At 37.0% G+C, this 15,526-nt stretch overlaps 1 protein-coding gene across 1 annotated transcript in view; it reads right to left on the bottom strand.

The window, feature by feature from the left end:
• Positions 1-15,304, bottom strand: part of YTHDC1 (YTH N6-methyladenosine RNA binding protein C1) — an 83,187-nt gene extending 67,883 nt beyond the window's left edge. Inside the window, exon 1 of the mRNA XM_077137015.1 lies at positions 15,174-15,304. The gene's annotated coding sequence lies outside the window, so the exon portion shown is untranslated. The remainder of the gene's footprint in view (positions 1-15,173) is intronic.
• Positions 15,305-15,526: the final 222 nt, after the last annotated feature.

The following is a 15,526-nucleotide window of genomic DNA, read 5'->3' as shown; positions in this document are numbered from 1 at the left end:
CAATGGCTTTAGATTGTTCTAGTTTACTAGCTGCCAGAATGCAATATACCAGAAATGGAATGGCTTTTAAAAAGGGGGATTTAATGAGTTGATAGTTTACAGTTCTAAGGCTGAAAAAATGTCCCAATTCAAACAAGTCTATAGAAATGTCCAATCAAAGGTATCCAGGGAAAGATACCTTGCGAAAACAGAGTTTTTCTGTCATCTGGAAAGGCACATGGTGAACATGGTCAGGGTTCCTCTCTCATCTGGAAGGGCATATGGCAAACACGGCATCATCTCCTAGCTTCTTCTCCTGTATTTCTGTTTCATGAAGCTCCCCAGGAGGTGTTTTCCTTCTTCATCTCCAAAGGTCGCTGGTTCGTGGACTCTGTGCTTCGTGTTGCTGCAGCATTCTCTGCTCCCTCCGACTCTCTTTCATTCTCCAAAATGTTTCCTCTTTTATAAGACTTCAGAAATTTATCAAGACCCACCCCAATGGGTGGAGACATGTCATCACCTAATCCAGTTTAACAACCACTCTTGATTAAATCACATCTCCAGGGAGATGATCTGATTACAGTTTCAAACATACAGTATTGAATAGGGATTATTCTGCCTTTACGAAGTGGGATTCTGATTAAAACCTGGCTTTCCTAGGGTCCATACATCCTTTCAAACCAGCACACAGATGATGTAATAAGAGGTGATTTAACTATTAAGCATGTGCAAATTGATTGCATGCTCAATCACAGAAGTTTGCTTAGATTTTTTAGTTGGTGTCCTACTGCATTTATAGTGATCAAGTGTACCTAATTGGTTACTGGTTATGGAAATTCTCTAAAAAGAGAACCTTAGGAGTATATTGAAAATTGAAAATATTTTAGTTAGGAATCTAAAAAAACAAAGAGGCTTATTTCTATAACATATTCTGGCCTCAATATGATTTAAAATGAAAATACCACCTTTACGGTTAAAATTAAAGATATTACAGTTAAAATTATTCTGAAAAAAGGCAAATAGGATGAGACGACATATTCAATCCCTTATTTTCCCCTCTCAAAATATTTTTTTGTTTCTGTTTCTGTGTAACTAAATTTCTCTTTGCGTCTGCCTGCCTGTTCAATGTATATTCTCTACTTCTGGATAGTAATAACAAAGTATCAAAAATTATTTTTAAAAAGCTCCATTGGAATTGTTCATGAAATAAATAGGCAATTTTATATAACTTGGTATTTCTGGAGTAAAAAAGAGAAAAAAAGTCTCTGAACAGCAAGATTCAAAGCCTTACTTTTTTACCCAAGTGGAGAATTCTTGATATTCTCACAAGCAGTGGGGCCAACCAAAGCAATAGGCTGAGCCCAATCTTGGAGTTCGTTCATGTGAACCTTAACCCCACAAACGATAGGCTAAGCCTACTTAAAATTAGGCCTAAGAGTCACCCCCAAAAGGACCTCTTTTGTTGCTCAGATGTGGCCTCTCAGTCAACACAACAAGCAAACTCACTGCCCTCCCCCTTTCTATGTGGGACATGACTCCCAGGGGTGTGGACCTTCCTGGCAATGAGGGACAGAAATCCTAGAATGAGCTGGGACTCAGCACCAAGGGACTGAGAAAACCTTCTCAATCAAAAGGGGGAAGAGAGAAACGAGACAAAATAAAGTGTCAATGGCTGAGAGATTCCAAACAGTCGAGAGGTTACCCTGGAGGTTATTCTTATGCATTAAATAGATATGACCTTGTTAAGGTGTAACAGAGAGGCTGGAGGGAATGGCCTGAAAATGTAGAGCTATGTTCCAGTAGCCATGTTTATTGAAGATGATTGTATAATGATATAGCATTTGCAATGTGACTGTGTGACTGTGAAAACCTTGTGTCTGATGCTCCTTTTATCTACCTTATGGACAGATGAGTAAAACATACGGATTAAAAATAAATAAATAATAGGGGGAACAAATGTTAAAATAAGTTTAGTAGATTGAAATGCTAGTGATTAATGAAAGGGAGGGGTAAGAGGTATGGTATGTATGAATTCTTTTTCTGTTTTCTTTTTATTTCTTTTTCTGAATTGATGCAAATGTTCTAAGAAATTATCATAATGATGAATATACAATTATGAGATAAAAAAAGAATGTTCATATTGTATGTTGAGTGGTTATATCAATAAAAATTGGAAAAAAAACCTTGCTTTTATAATTATTATAAACAAATCTGGACATTAGAAAGAAACCACCCCTGGAATTTCCCTTAGGGAAAATTTAGAAAACTGCCATAAAATGCCCCTGGAAAAAGCATAGACCCTTTCAAATTGTTCTGGCCACAGTTTTTAGTAAAATAGATCTAATAATTGGAAATAATGAAAGTAGGCCATAGGAACTCTCAAAATTCCACAGCCCTTACCTGAAACTCTCAACAAGCCAGGCTTCATTCTTTCTGTGCAACCTATCCCTGCCCCCAAGGCCTAAGCCCCTAAGGCACCTATAAGGAAAGCCTGGATGCAAAAAGATGGGGAAGTATGGTTTAGAAAAGGCTTTTATTTCCCCCCATGGGCACACACTGGGAATCGAACCCAGGTCTCCAGCATAGCAGGGGAGAACTCTGCCACTGCTCCACCATCACCCACCCTAGACGTGTGGTTTAAGACTCTTTTTTTTTTTTATACCAGGCTTGGAGATTTAAAATGGAAAGCATAGAAAAGTGCAGAATAGGCCATGTCTGCTAAAATTATTTCTTACACTAAAACCTTTGCAACAGTAACTATAATAGTCAGATCATTAATAAAATATAAATAGTCTTGGGATAGGAATAAATGAATAAAATCTAACTACCAAATGTCAATAAGTAAAATGAAAGGTCTCTGAGAAATATGGAAAAGTTTTCCTGGATTTAGGCTTGGGAAAAATTAAACAAATGCAGTATATTTTCCAGAATTTCATAGTCCTTATACTTTTAAAATTCTTTGTAATTTTAAGATATTATGAAAACAGATTTTTTCAACCTCCAATAAAATTTTGTGATAAAGTTTTGAATTAAACAAATGTGATTTTATTCTTCTAAGTTATATTCTCCCTAAATTCATAGCAGCTTATTAATAAAATAAGCTAGTATTATAAGTTCATTCTCAAAATTCCTTTTAAAAATACCCTAACTAGACAAGTTAGGTTATGCGAACTAAGCAACATACCAGGTAAGTGATGACACTTATAGAATATAATAAAATAAGAATATGCTGATGCTTCAAATATATCTTATTTAAGAAATCAGTTTAGTAAGAAATATAAATGGATTTTTTTATAGCCTTCATTACCTGGATTTCAAATAATCTGGCTTTTGGCTCCTTGGCCATTTGTTATCTCAGTATGTGGAAGAATTTGAATTTGTAGCGGCTTTGTTAATGTCACTCAGTCTGTTTTTGCTAGTAAATGCTGCTATGAATAAAGAAGACAATACTTAGCTTCAAAGAGTTTATATTTTAGTTAGAATAGACATGCGTTAGAGCACAGTATAAGACAGTAGTAATAAAAGAATAAAAATGCTGGAAGAATTTTAAAAAGCCAATAGATAAAGAATGAACTAGGAAGAACTCATAGAAGAGACGACACTTTCATGACTTTAAATAAGAAAGCAGCATTTAAATAAATAGAGCTCTGAACTAGATTTTTAGAAGCCATAACTTAATTTTGTAAACTAACATATTCTTGATATTATTTGGGCATAATGTGAAAAATTTTGAGGTTTTTTTCCTGGCTATACATCCCTTAAATACTGACAAGCTGATTATATTTCAAACTTGGGGCTTTTCTGACCTTTGGACATCATGCTGTATAGGACTGAGAGATTCCACACGTACTGTAAAGTAATCACTAGTATTCTGAGTATAAGGTATTTATATACTTTATACTGTGTTCCAAAATGAAATATAAATCTCTTTTTTTCCCATTATTTTGTAGTACCTCTGTCTCATCTACTCATCATGAATACTGTTATTGGAAGGAAGTATATATGAATGTTCAAAAAGCTTTGTGAATTTGTTATCACATTTATTTCTGATTCTGTGCAGTTTAAATAAATAAAACTGCAGGTAGACTAGATATGAAAGTGGTAGAAAGTTTGTGGCAGTATTTTATTTGTTACAGTCATTGTTGACTACAAGCCTTGAATGAATACAGAAAGTAGGAGGAAGTGAATTTTGTTTGCTGTGGTCACTATTGACTATAAGCTCAGAATGAATATACAGAGTTGTAAGAAAGTAGATTATAAAACTGAATCCTGTCAGATAATGTTGATCAAATTTAATAAGTCCATTTATCATACATTTCAAAAAAAAAAAGAAAGTTTTGTGTCAAACCCAGCATTCATACAAAACTAAAGTTTAGTTTTCTCCATGTTAAAAAAAATATGGCACCAAATAAACATCTCTCCCTTTGGTCTTGCACAGAGGTTGAAGTTTGAAAATATGGACGATATGATTTTTGCCCAGTATTCTGATTTACTTTAGTCCTATCCAGATCAGATACTAAGATTATTGATGTCCCAATGGCAAACCTGTCTCCAGCTAGGGCCTTAATCCTTCTTGAGTATCTCAGAGAACATGCTGTTAAGGCTGTTAACCTCTAATCTTCATGATAAAACACTAGCAGTATTAATAAACCCACCTGAGGAAGTTTTCTGACCAAATGATAGTGTTTTATATTTCTGAAGAGTTTTTATTAACAGTTTCCACTGCATATAAGCATATAATTTCCTCTGGAAGTAATTTCTTCAGCATCCAAGTCCCTATATATATATTTATATATATAATTAAATATACATCTAAGTGTTGAGTGTAATGCTGAGGAAATAATCAGGGAGTAAGAAAGAACAGAGTCAGTTTAGGTTAATATAGACTGTGCACCATGTCTTTGCAAAGCCCAACGGAAATGTACATTGAGAAGAATAAAACTGGTCTTTCTGCCAAGCAGTTGAGGAACTGTTTTACAGAATATAATTTATAATATATATATATAACTTATAGAAAACAGAAACTTGTAATTTATGATAACTTTTTTTCAAATCTTCAATTGATGAAATGTGAGATGCACACTGAAGGACTTTGGGTATTATATAATAATTTTCAATAAAAAAAATATGGATTATTAGTCTGCTCTTAATGTAAAGTTTGAAAAACATTTTTCTTAATTATTTGAGTACTCTGCCTAGAAAACAAAGATTTTACATCAGAATACTATCCTTGTTAATGCATACATTGGCCTTATCATCCTTTATTTCAGAAGACAAGTCTCACTGTTAAGGAAAAAACTGCTACAAATAATTTTTTCCTTCACCTTATAAAAGTAAGGTGCTAATACAGTTTAACATATTTCATATGAGGTGATTGGGAAGTATTACAATGGTTAAAAGGGATTTTCTATCCTGTTGCTGGTTAAATTTGTATGGGTAAAATGTTATTCCATATTTAGAAATTGTACAAATTCTTAAAAATTTGTACGCCATACAACAGTATGATATTGTTAGTCATGGTTTTAGTTATTTTTTTATAATAGCTACAGATAATAGAAATGGACAAATTTACTTGTCAGTTATACTGTTTTGCTCTAATACTTCTCTAAAAGTATATGTGGTCAGTTATAGGTCAGTGCACTATCTGTAATGAGGAAAGACTAAAAGAGAGGCAGGGAAAATATATAAATTATATTTTATCAGTTAAGAACCATAACTCTGATAAATGTGTAAAAATGAAGCAGAACAAAATTCTGCTATGGCTTGTCAATATAAAACAAGAGTATAATGTTTTTATTCTGAAAGAAGCTTCTTTTAAAAATGCTTATAAAGGAGACTTCCGGGTCAAGATGGCGGCTTAACAATGTGCGCGTTTTAGTTCGTCCTCCAGAACAACTACTAAATAACCAGAAACAGTACAGAACAGCTCCTGGGGCCACGTCAGTGACCAGACACACAGTGTACCCCAGACTGGACCAGCTGGACCGGCTGCGAGCACCCCCCAGAACCATGAGTTCCCAAAGCTGCGGCGGCCAGCGCCCCTCCCCCACAGGCCACTTCCCAGAGAGGAAAGGAAAGGACTTAACCAGCAGCAGGGACTGGGCACAATCAAACACCAATTGTGGAACTAATTAACAAATTCTGACTACTAAAAATAGGCCCCCAGCTTAGGTGAACCTGATCAAAGCGGAGGTTGCTCATTTTTGCCCTGGCGCCAAGGGGGCAGGAATGACACAAAAAGGAGGAAAAAAAAGAAGAAGGAAACAGAGGTTTTTGTGGCTGTGTATCTACAAAGGCTTGACTGCCTCTGGATACAGCGGCAGGACTTTTCAGGCTGCAACTGCCCCAGGCATAGGCAGAAGTGAGCTCTTTTGGGGGCTTGTCTGGAGCTTGTGCCTTCCCCAGGGGAGGGGTGAAACCCCACACAGGTGGAATCCCTCCATCAAGGAATTCAGACACCAGGGCTTGGTAATTTGAAGCCATTAAAACTAGCCTACAACCTCTCCTCTGTCTCCACCATGCCCCCAACAGGGAGAGTCTGCCAAAGTTAAAGGTACCACATCATCTTATGCTGGTGGGACCTGCAGTCAGACAAGCACCACACACAGGGCAGGATAAGAAAAACAGAGTCCAGAGACTTCATAGGAAAGTCTTTCAACCTGCTGGGTCTCACCCTCAGGGAAAACCGACACAGCTGACTCTTTCCTCCTGATAGGAGGCCAGTTTGGTCTGGGAAAATCTGGCTGGGGTATATAATATCTACATAGAACCTCCTAAGTGTGGTGGGGGAGAAGGCACCACACAAGCAGGGAAAGAAACAAGAAAACAAGAACTGAAAAATTCTCCTCTGTCAAACAAAACTTAAGCTAAAGGTCCAGATAAAGCTGAACTGAACGTCAAAGAACAGATAGACAACAAATTCATCCAGCAAGAAAACCCTAGATAAAAGAAGTGAAAGCAATCTCCAGAATAAACTAATTAAGGTAATTAAATGCCTAGACACCAGCAAAAAAAAACAAATCACACTAGGAAAATTGAAGATATGGCCCAGTCAAAGGAACAAACCAACAATTCAAATGACATACAGGAGCTGAAACAATTAATTCAGAATGTACGAACAGACATGGAATACCTCATCAAAAACCAAATCAATGAACTGAAGGACGATATAAAGAAGGCAAGGAAAGAACAAAAAGAAGAAACTGAAAGTCTGAAAAAACAAATCACAGAACTTATGGGAATGAAAGACACAGTAGAAGAGATGAAAAAAACAATGGAAACCTACAATGGTAGATTTCAAGAGACAGAACATAGGATTTCAAAACTGGAGGACGGAACATCTGAAATCCGACAAGGAACAGAAACTATAGAAAAAAATGGAAAAATATGAGCAGGGACTCAGGGAATTGAAAGACGATATGAAGCGCACGAATATTCGTGTTGTGGGTGTCCCAGAAGGAGAAGAGAAGGGAAAAGGAGGAGAAAAACTAATGGAAGAAATTATCACTGAAAATTTCCCAACTCTTATGAAAGACTTAAAATTACAGATCCAAGAAGTGCAGCGTACCCCAAAGAGAATAGATCCAAATAGACATATTCCAAGACATTTAATAATCAGAATGTCAGAGGTCAAAGAGAAAGAGAGGATCTTGAAAGCAGCAAGAGAAAAGCAATCCATCAAGTACAAGGGAAGCCCAATAAGACTATGTGCAGATCTCTCAGCAGAAACCATGGAGGCGAGAAGATAGTGGGATAATATATTTACATTATTAAAAGAGAAAAACTGCCAACCAAGAATTCTATATCCAGCAAAACTGTCCTTCAAAAATGAGGGAGAAATTAAAACATTTTCAGACAAAAAATCACTGAGAGAATTTGTGACCAAGAGACCAGCTCTGCAAGAAATACTAAAGGGAACACTAGAGACAGATATGAGGACAGAAGAGAGAGGTGTGGAGAAGAGTGTAGAAAGGAAGACTATGAGTAAAGGTAAAAAGAAGGAAAATTAGATATGACATATAAAATCCAGAAGGCAAAATAGTAGAAGAAAGTACTACCCATGCAGTAATAACACGGAATGTTAATGGATTAAACTCTCCAATCAAAAGACATAGTCTGGCAGAATGGATTAAAAAACAGGACCCATCTATATGCCATCTCTACTCAAAGGACACGAGGCCAAGGACACAAATGGACATTTACACACCAATGTTTATAGCAGCATTATTAACAATTACCAAGAGATGGAAACAGCCAAAATGTCCATCAACAGACAGTTGACTAAACAAACTGTGACATTTACATAAGATGGAATATTATGCAGCTGTAAGACAGAATAAAGTTATGAAGTATGTAACAACATGAATGGACCTTAAGGACATTATGCTGAGTGTGATTAGCCAGAAATAAAAGGACAAATACTGTATGGTCTCACTGATATGAACTGACATTAGTGAATAAACTTGGAATATTTCCTTGGTAACAGAGACCATCAGGAGATAGAAATAGGGTGAGATATTGGGTAATTGGAGCTGAAGGGATACAGATTATGCAACAGGTGTGAATATAAAAACTCAGAAATGGACAGCACAATACTACCTAACTGTAATGTAATTATGTTAAAACACTGAATGAAGCTGCATCTGAGAATGATAGAGGGAGGGAGGGCTGGTGACATAAATGAAATCAGAAAGAAAGATAGATGGTAAAGATCGAGATGGTATAATCTAGGAATGCCTAGAGTGTATAATAATAGTGAAATGTGCAATGTACAAATTTTAAAAATGTTTTTGCATGAGGAAGAACAAAGGAATGTCATTATTGCAGGGTGCTGAAAATAGATGATAATTAATACTTTAAAATGTCACCTTGTGTGTGAGACTAAAGCAAAAAATGTTTATTTGTTACAAAATTTGTATTTTGACTAGAGTATTTCCTAATATAACTCATGTAGATAGTTGGATTGAATGTTATAATTACTTGGAATCTCAGGTAGGACATGAGATTTTGTTGGTTTGTCCAGAGTGATGCCCTGATGAATCCCAGAGTGATTTGATCAGTGACTGGAAAAGTATTTGCAAGCCCCCTTTGAGGAATGGTGAGAGTGGGGAGAAATTCAACTTCCCCAAGTTGAATTCTTGATATTCTCACAAGCAGTGTGGACAACCAAAGCTATAGGCTGAGCCCCCAGTCTTGGGGTTTGTTCATATGAAACTTAACCCCACAAAGATAGGTCAAGTCTACTTAAAATTTAGGCCTAAGAGTCACCCCCAAGAGAGCCTCTTTTGTTGCTCAGATTTGGCCTCTCTCTCCAGCCAACACACCAAGCAAACTCATCACCCTCCCCCTCTCTGCGTGGGACATGACTCCCAGGGGTGTGGACCTTTCTGGCAACGTGGGACAGAGATCCTGAAGGAGCTGAGACTCAGCATCAAGGGACTGAGTAAAACCCTAGAATGAGCTGAGAATTAACATCAAGGGATTGAGAGAACCTTCTCAACCAAAGGGGGAAGAGTGAAATGAGACTAAGTGTCAATGGCTGAGAGATTCCAAACAGAGTCGAGAGGTTATCCTGGAGGTTATTCTTAAGCATTAAGTAGATATCACCTTGTTGTTCAAGATGTAGTGGAGAGGCTGGAGGGAACTGCCTGAAAATGTAGAGCTGTGTTCCAGTAGCCATGTTTCTTGATGATGATTGAACAATAATATAGCTATCACAATGAGACTCTGTGAATGTGAAAACCTTGTGTCTGATGCTCCTTTTAGCTACTATATCAACAGAAGAGTAGAACATATGGAATAAAAATAAATAATAGGGGGAACAAATGTTAAAATAAATTTAGTTTGAAATGCTAGTGGTAAATGAAAGCGAGGGGTAAGGGGTATGGTATGTATAATCTTTTTTTTTCTCTGTTATCATTTTATTTCTTTTTCTGTTGTCTTTTTATTTCTTTTTCTAAATCGATGCAAATGTTCTAAGAAATGATGAATATGCAACTATGTGATGATATTAAGAATTACTGATTGTATATGTAGAATGGAATGATATATTAATGTTCTGTTTGTTAATTTTTTTAATTATTTAAAAAAGTTTAAAAAATTAAAAAATGCTTATAAAAATTACAGCTTAGATTGTAAATGTTAACTGTTATCTTTAAATTCTGAAATGCTTTGCTCTTTGTATATCCTGATAGTTCCCTAGAAATATAATTGTCTATGTGAACCTGAGCTCAGATTTAGTTCTCCAGCTCTGAAACTCAGCATAACTTCATACAGCAACTGTTAAAATCATTTTTAAAAAAATGAAAAAGATCACATTCAGATGAAAGTTGTGACTGAAACTGATCTGGTTAAAACTAAAGTGAGTTAATATACAAGGTAAAAAAAAATAATATTGCCTGTATTTAAGCATTAACTTTTGTGGAAGGTAAAAAGAAAAATGTTAACTGTATTCAATATTCAAATTTTTCTGTAGCACACTATCCAATTTTATGTGTCTAGTCAGTTTATTTAAAAAATCTAATTTAGCTTTAGTTGAAACAGAACCTAGAATAAGGAATACAATTTAATATTCTGTACAAGTTAATGTTATACCATGATGCATTTCAAAGTATTTGGGGCAGAAAATGAAAAATATTTGCAGGGTCCCTTTAGGGACTGGAAAAAATAAAACTATTACGCTTCCCACCTGGGGAATTCCTGACATTTTCTTCAACCAAAGAGGCTCCCATTTTAATAAGCTAAGGCCTCAATTTTGAGGCTTGCCTTTATAAAACTTATTTCTGTAATAGTAAACTGAATCTACTATAATTAATGCTTAAGCATCATCTCCAAAGAACCACTGCTGTTACTCAAATGTGATCTCTCTTTGAGCCAAACTCTGGCTTTCCCATCTACATGGGACTTGGTTTCCAGGGGTGTAAGGTATTATGGGACATAAATGGCCCAGGCACTGTGAGCCTTAATTCCCAAGGATAAGCCTGGCTCCATGTGCTGGTTTGAAAGGATTATGTACCCTAGAAAAGCCACAGTTTAATCTTGATCTAATCTTGTGAGGGCAACGTTACTTTCAATCCCTATTCAATAAGGCAGATTGGAGTCTTTTGCTTAGATTATATCCCCATAGAAATGTGACACACAATTGTGGGTATTAACTTTTGATTAGATGGAGATGTGACTCCTATTCTAGGTGGGTCTTGATTACTTTACTGCAATCTTTTGAAAGAGGAAACATTTTTGGAGAGAGCTTGAAATCCACAAGAGAGTCACAAGCACCATGACAGCTCATATAGCCAGAGACCTTTGGGGATAAAGAGACAAAACGTCCCCTGGGGAGCTTCAAGAAATAAAAAGCCTGGAGAGAAAGCTAGCAGATGTTGCCATGTTTGTCATGTGCCCTTCCAGCTGAGAGAGAAACCCTGAATGTCATCACCTTCTTGAACCAAGGTATGATTCCCTGGATGCCTTAGATTGGAGATTTCTATAGACTTGCTTTAATTTGCACAATTTCAAAGCCTTAGAACTGTAAATCTGCAAATTAATATTAATTCCCCTTTTAAAAAGCTGTTCAATTTCTGGTATATCATATTTTAGCAGTTAGCAAACTAGAACACCCTGGCACTGTGGTTTAATTGACCAAAAAGGGAAAAAGAACAGCTTTTCAATGGCTAAGATATTTCAAACTGAGTTGAGAGATCATTCTGGAGGTTACTATTATGCAAGTTTCAGCCAGATAATGCAAACTGCCAGAGTATGGCAAACCCCAACCAAAAGTATTCCTGGACACCCTGAAAGATATCCCAGGCTCTATAAAATTTTACTTATTAAGTTTGTTTTTCAGAAACTTAAAACTTCCAGATTGTTCCAGTGTCAAAGAAGCTCTGAAACCCAGAAATACTGGGCTCTCCAAGAACAAGAAACAGTTTCATCAGTATCATCCCTTTGCCCCTTAATGATAATGCCCTTGAAGCAATTAGAAGAGACATCATGTAGATATCCCTCAAGACTGAGAGGTAATTATCAAATGAGAGAGAGGAACAGTGTTCTAGTTTGCTAGCTGCCGGAATGCAACACACCAGAGATGGATTGGCTTTTAATAAAAAGGGATTTATTTTGTTAGTTCTTCAGAGGAAAGGCAGCTAACTTTCCACTGAGGTTCTTTCTTATGTGGGAAGGCACAGGATGGTCTCTGCTGGCCTTCTCTCCAGGCCTCTGGGTTCCAACAACTTTCCCCAGGGTGATTTCTTTCTGCATCTCCAAAGGCCTGGACTGAGCTGTGAGTGCTGAGATGAGGTATGCTGAGCTGCTTGGGCTGTGCTATGTTGAGTCCTTTCATTTAAGCACCAGCCAATTAAATCAAACATCATTCATTGCAGCAGGCACGCCTCCTAGCCTACTGCAGATGTAATCAGCAACAGATGAGGTTCAAGTACCACTGGCTCATGTCCACAGCAACAGAACTAGGTGCCTTCACCTGGCCAAGTCGACAACTGAATCTAACTACCACAAATGGTAACAGAAATTAGGATTTAAAAGATGATTTTGATTACTGGCTCACTATATAGATATTTCTTTTCACTTCCTGGAATATTGGAGTAGACAAAGAAAAATACCTGAAATCTCTAAATTATAATCCAGCTGCCTTGTAGTTCCTAATAATGATTGTATAGTCTTTATCTTGCATCTTTGGGATTATAAAAACCTTGTGACTAACCTTCATTTGTAACCTTTTGTCCAGTTTTTCAACTTTAGAGTCTTGTAATCACTAAAGACAGCCCCTAATGTTTATTAATGAAGGGTCTTGGGCTAATGAAGACAGCCCAGAACTAACCACCCCAAGTCAAAAGTTATCCAGACGACTGGGACTGGATCTAACCAAAATGGGCCTGCCTGACCATGTGTAGTAGCTTAGACTTTAATCCACAAGTCACCCTATGCCTCATTATAATACTAAAAATCACTCCCATCATCATATTAGGGCCACCATTTTCTTACCTGCAGTCTGTGACTAAGCATGTAATCAATCTGTGTATGCTCAATAATTAGATCACTTCTAATTACATCATATGTGGCACTTTGCTCATTAGCCTAAAACCTGCCCATCATTTGATTCTATTACACTATCACAATTAATGCAGTTTGGGGAGACAGATTTTGTGCCTAACGGCCATCTGATCTCCTGCTACATGCCTAGTAATTAACTTTTCTCCTTGAAACCCCCGGTGTCTCAGGAATTGGTCATTTGAGGGCTTTGGACAAAATAACCCACTGCCTTTGTTCAGTAACATCAGAATGCCTTCCTCAGATGGCTACCAGGCAGATTTACCAAGTAAATACACATGTATAATCTAGCATCTAATAAGTACTTAAAAACAGTGGAATCAAGTTTTGCTCACAAAACGTGGTCAGGTTCTTGGGGCATGACTGGATGATTGCTTTAAAAGGAAGAGGTATCTGGGCGGGCCACAGTGGCTCAGCAGGCAAGAATGCTTGCCTGCCATGCCAGAGGACCTGGGTTTGCTGGGTTTGATTCCCGTGCCTACCCACGTTAAAAAAAAAAGGAAGAGGTATCTGACTGTTTTATCTGTCCTGAGGCAAAAAAAAAGATTGTTAAAAATACTTATAATAACAATTTTATTTTATACTTTTCCTGCATTTAGATATTAAATCCCTCGATGATAGATATTACTATTATTGCTGTTTTGGAATTTTCTTTTCACTACTTATTTTTAAAGAACAAAAAATTATGAAAAGCCTGGAGAAGGAAATAACTTCTGCCCTCCACAAGCACCTAAAAGATATCATTAAAAAAGATATGGAATAGAGAAAAGAAACCAGTATTGTAAGAAAGAAAAGGAAATCAGTTTTGGCAATTGTTTTCGCCGCTACCATACACAGAGGTGAAATACCCAGTATTCAACAGGTACTGTTAAATGCTAAATTCAGATGCATGTATTATCTTACAAAATCTTCACAATAACCCTTTGAGGTAGGTACTATTATGATCCTCATTTTTAAAGATGAAGAAACTGAAAAGTAGGTTAATCGATTTGACCAGATCAAAGTACATAGAAGAACTTGGACTTGAACCCAGAACTTTTCATCTTAAATCTCCCCTCACACCAAACTGCCTCCCAGCCACACTGAGTTTCGGGCATCTGAAAAATAGGAGAGTGGCTGTGGCATTTTCCAAGGTGAGGAGAGACAAGAAAGGCCCAGTCACACAGTTAGCTCTTGGCTGTGGTCAATCCAAAGCATGCTTCTTGCTAAAATCCTTCTCTAAAATCTTGAAGGAAAAAAAAAAAGGTAACATCTTCATAAAGTGTCTTGTTGTTCTTCATAATGCTCGACCTTAACTTGAACCACAGTATGTAATCTTTATCCCAACCACATTACATAATTTTTATCCCAAAAGTGTCCAGAAACATGCAGAACACATTTGTGCATTCTCAGTTTCATTAAAGTATTTTCCAATGAACATGTTGAGGACTGAGTTGCTTTGTGTAATGTAGGTAGAAAAATCATCATTTTAAACAAAAATTGTGCTGCTGCTACCTCCTAAAGAAAGTAGCGTAATTCATATCAGAAGGAAAAGCAACTTTTGTATTGTTCCCTTCCCTTGTCATAAAGAATGAGACAGCATGCAGAAGACCACTGAACTAACTGTTTAGAAAAAAATCTAAGCCAACCTCCCACCCTTTCCCAAGAATTGGCTGATTACCAGGAGGAATGCAGGGCTGTACTATTTTGAGCCAAATTCATTTGAATTTCAAAGGAGGGTCTATTTTAGCTGATAACCGGATTACATCTAAAAAAAATGCTTTGATGGAAAATTTGGTGTACAGCGACAGAACCCGGACTATGCTAGAGGCAAGAGAGAAATCCTTTCAGTGATCTATGCTTTTTAAAAACTAATTTTTATTTTTCCTACAACCACAACGTATGTGTAACTCTTCTCTTTAAAAGACATAGGAGCACTTTAAGGAAAGTATTTGGCATAAATAGTGACTGAGAAGTTATAAATGAGTTGTCAGTAAAAAAAAGTTAACAGAATTTACGCCCATATCATTAACTATTATTTGACATTAATGAGGCATGCTTAATCGTATGGATGCCCTGTTGCACATGGTTCAAGTAGCAGACGGCTCTATTTAGTTAAGCAGAAAGAATTCACTACTAGCTGTTAGAGGGCTTACAAAGTCCGGAATCGTCGGAGGAGCAGGCGCAGACTTTCCGGGATCAGCTTCCACACTGGTGAACCACACCGCCCATCCTGCCGTCCGGGGACCTCACTGCCTCCACGGGGCCGCCAAAAGCGGAAGCAGTGGCGGCTCAACAATGCCCGCGTTTGGTCGCATTACTAAAGCGGCCTCTGCTGGCAGGCCCGACTGCTGGGGGACATGGGAAATGTAGTTTTTACCTTTCAACTTCCTGGGCGCGAACACGTTATGAGTCGTCTGTGGGAATGGAGTAGAGCAATGTACTATAATTGCTTTTTCACTCTTCCTTGAATTTTAAAATTCTAGGTTGTTTACATATTTTCTTCTGT

This window comes from Tamandua tetradactyla, chromosome 19 (genome assembly GCF_023851605.1).
Source record: "Tamandua tetradactyla isolate mTamTet1 chromosome 19, mTamTet1.pri, whole genome shotgun sequence".
NCBI classification, from domain to species: domain Eukaryota; kingdom Metazoa; phylum Chordata; class Mammalia; order Pilosa; family Myrmecophagidae; genus Tamandua; species Tamandua tetradactyla.
Note: the sequence above shows the minus strand (reverse complement) of the source record. Positions and strands in the feature narration are given on the sequence as shown.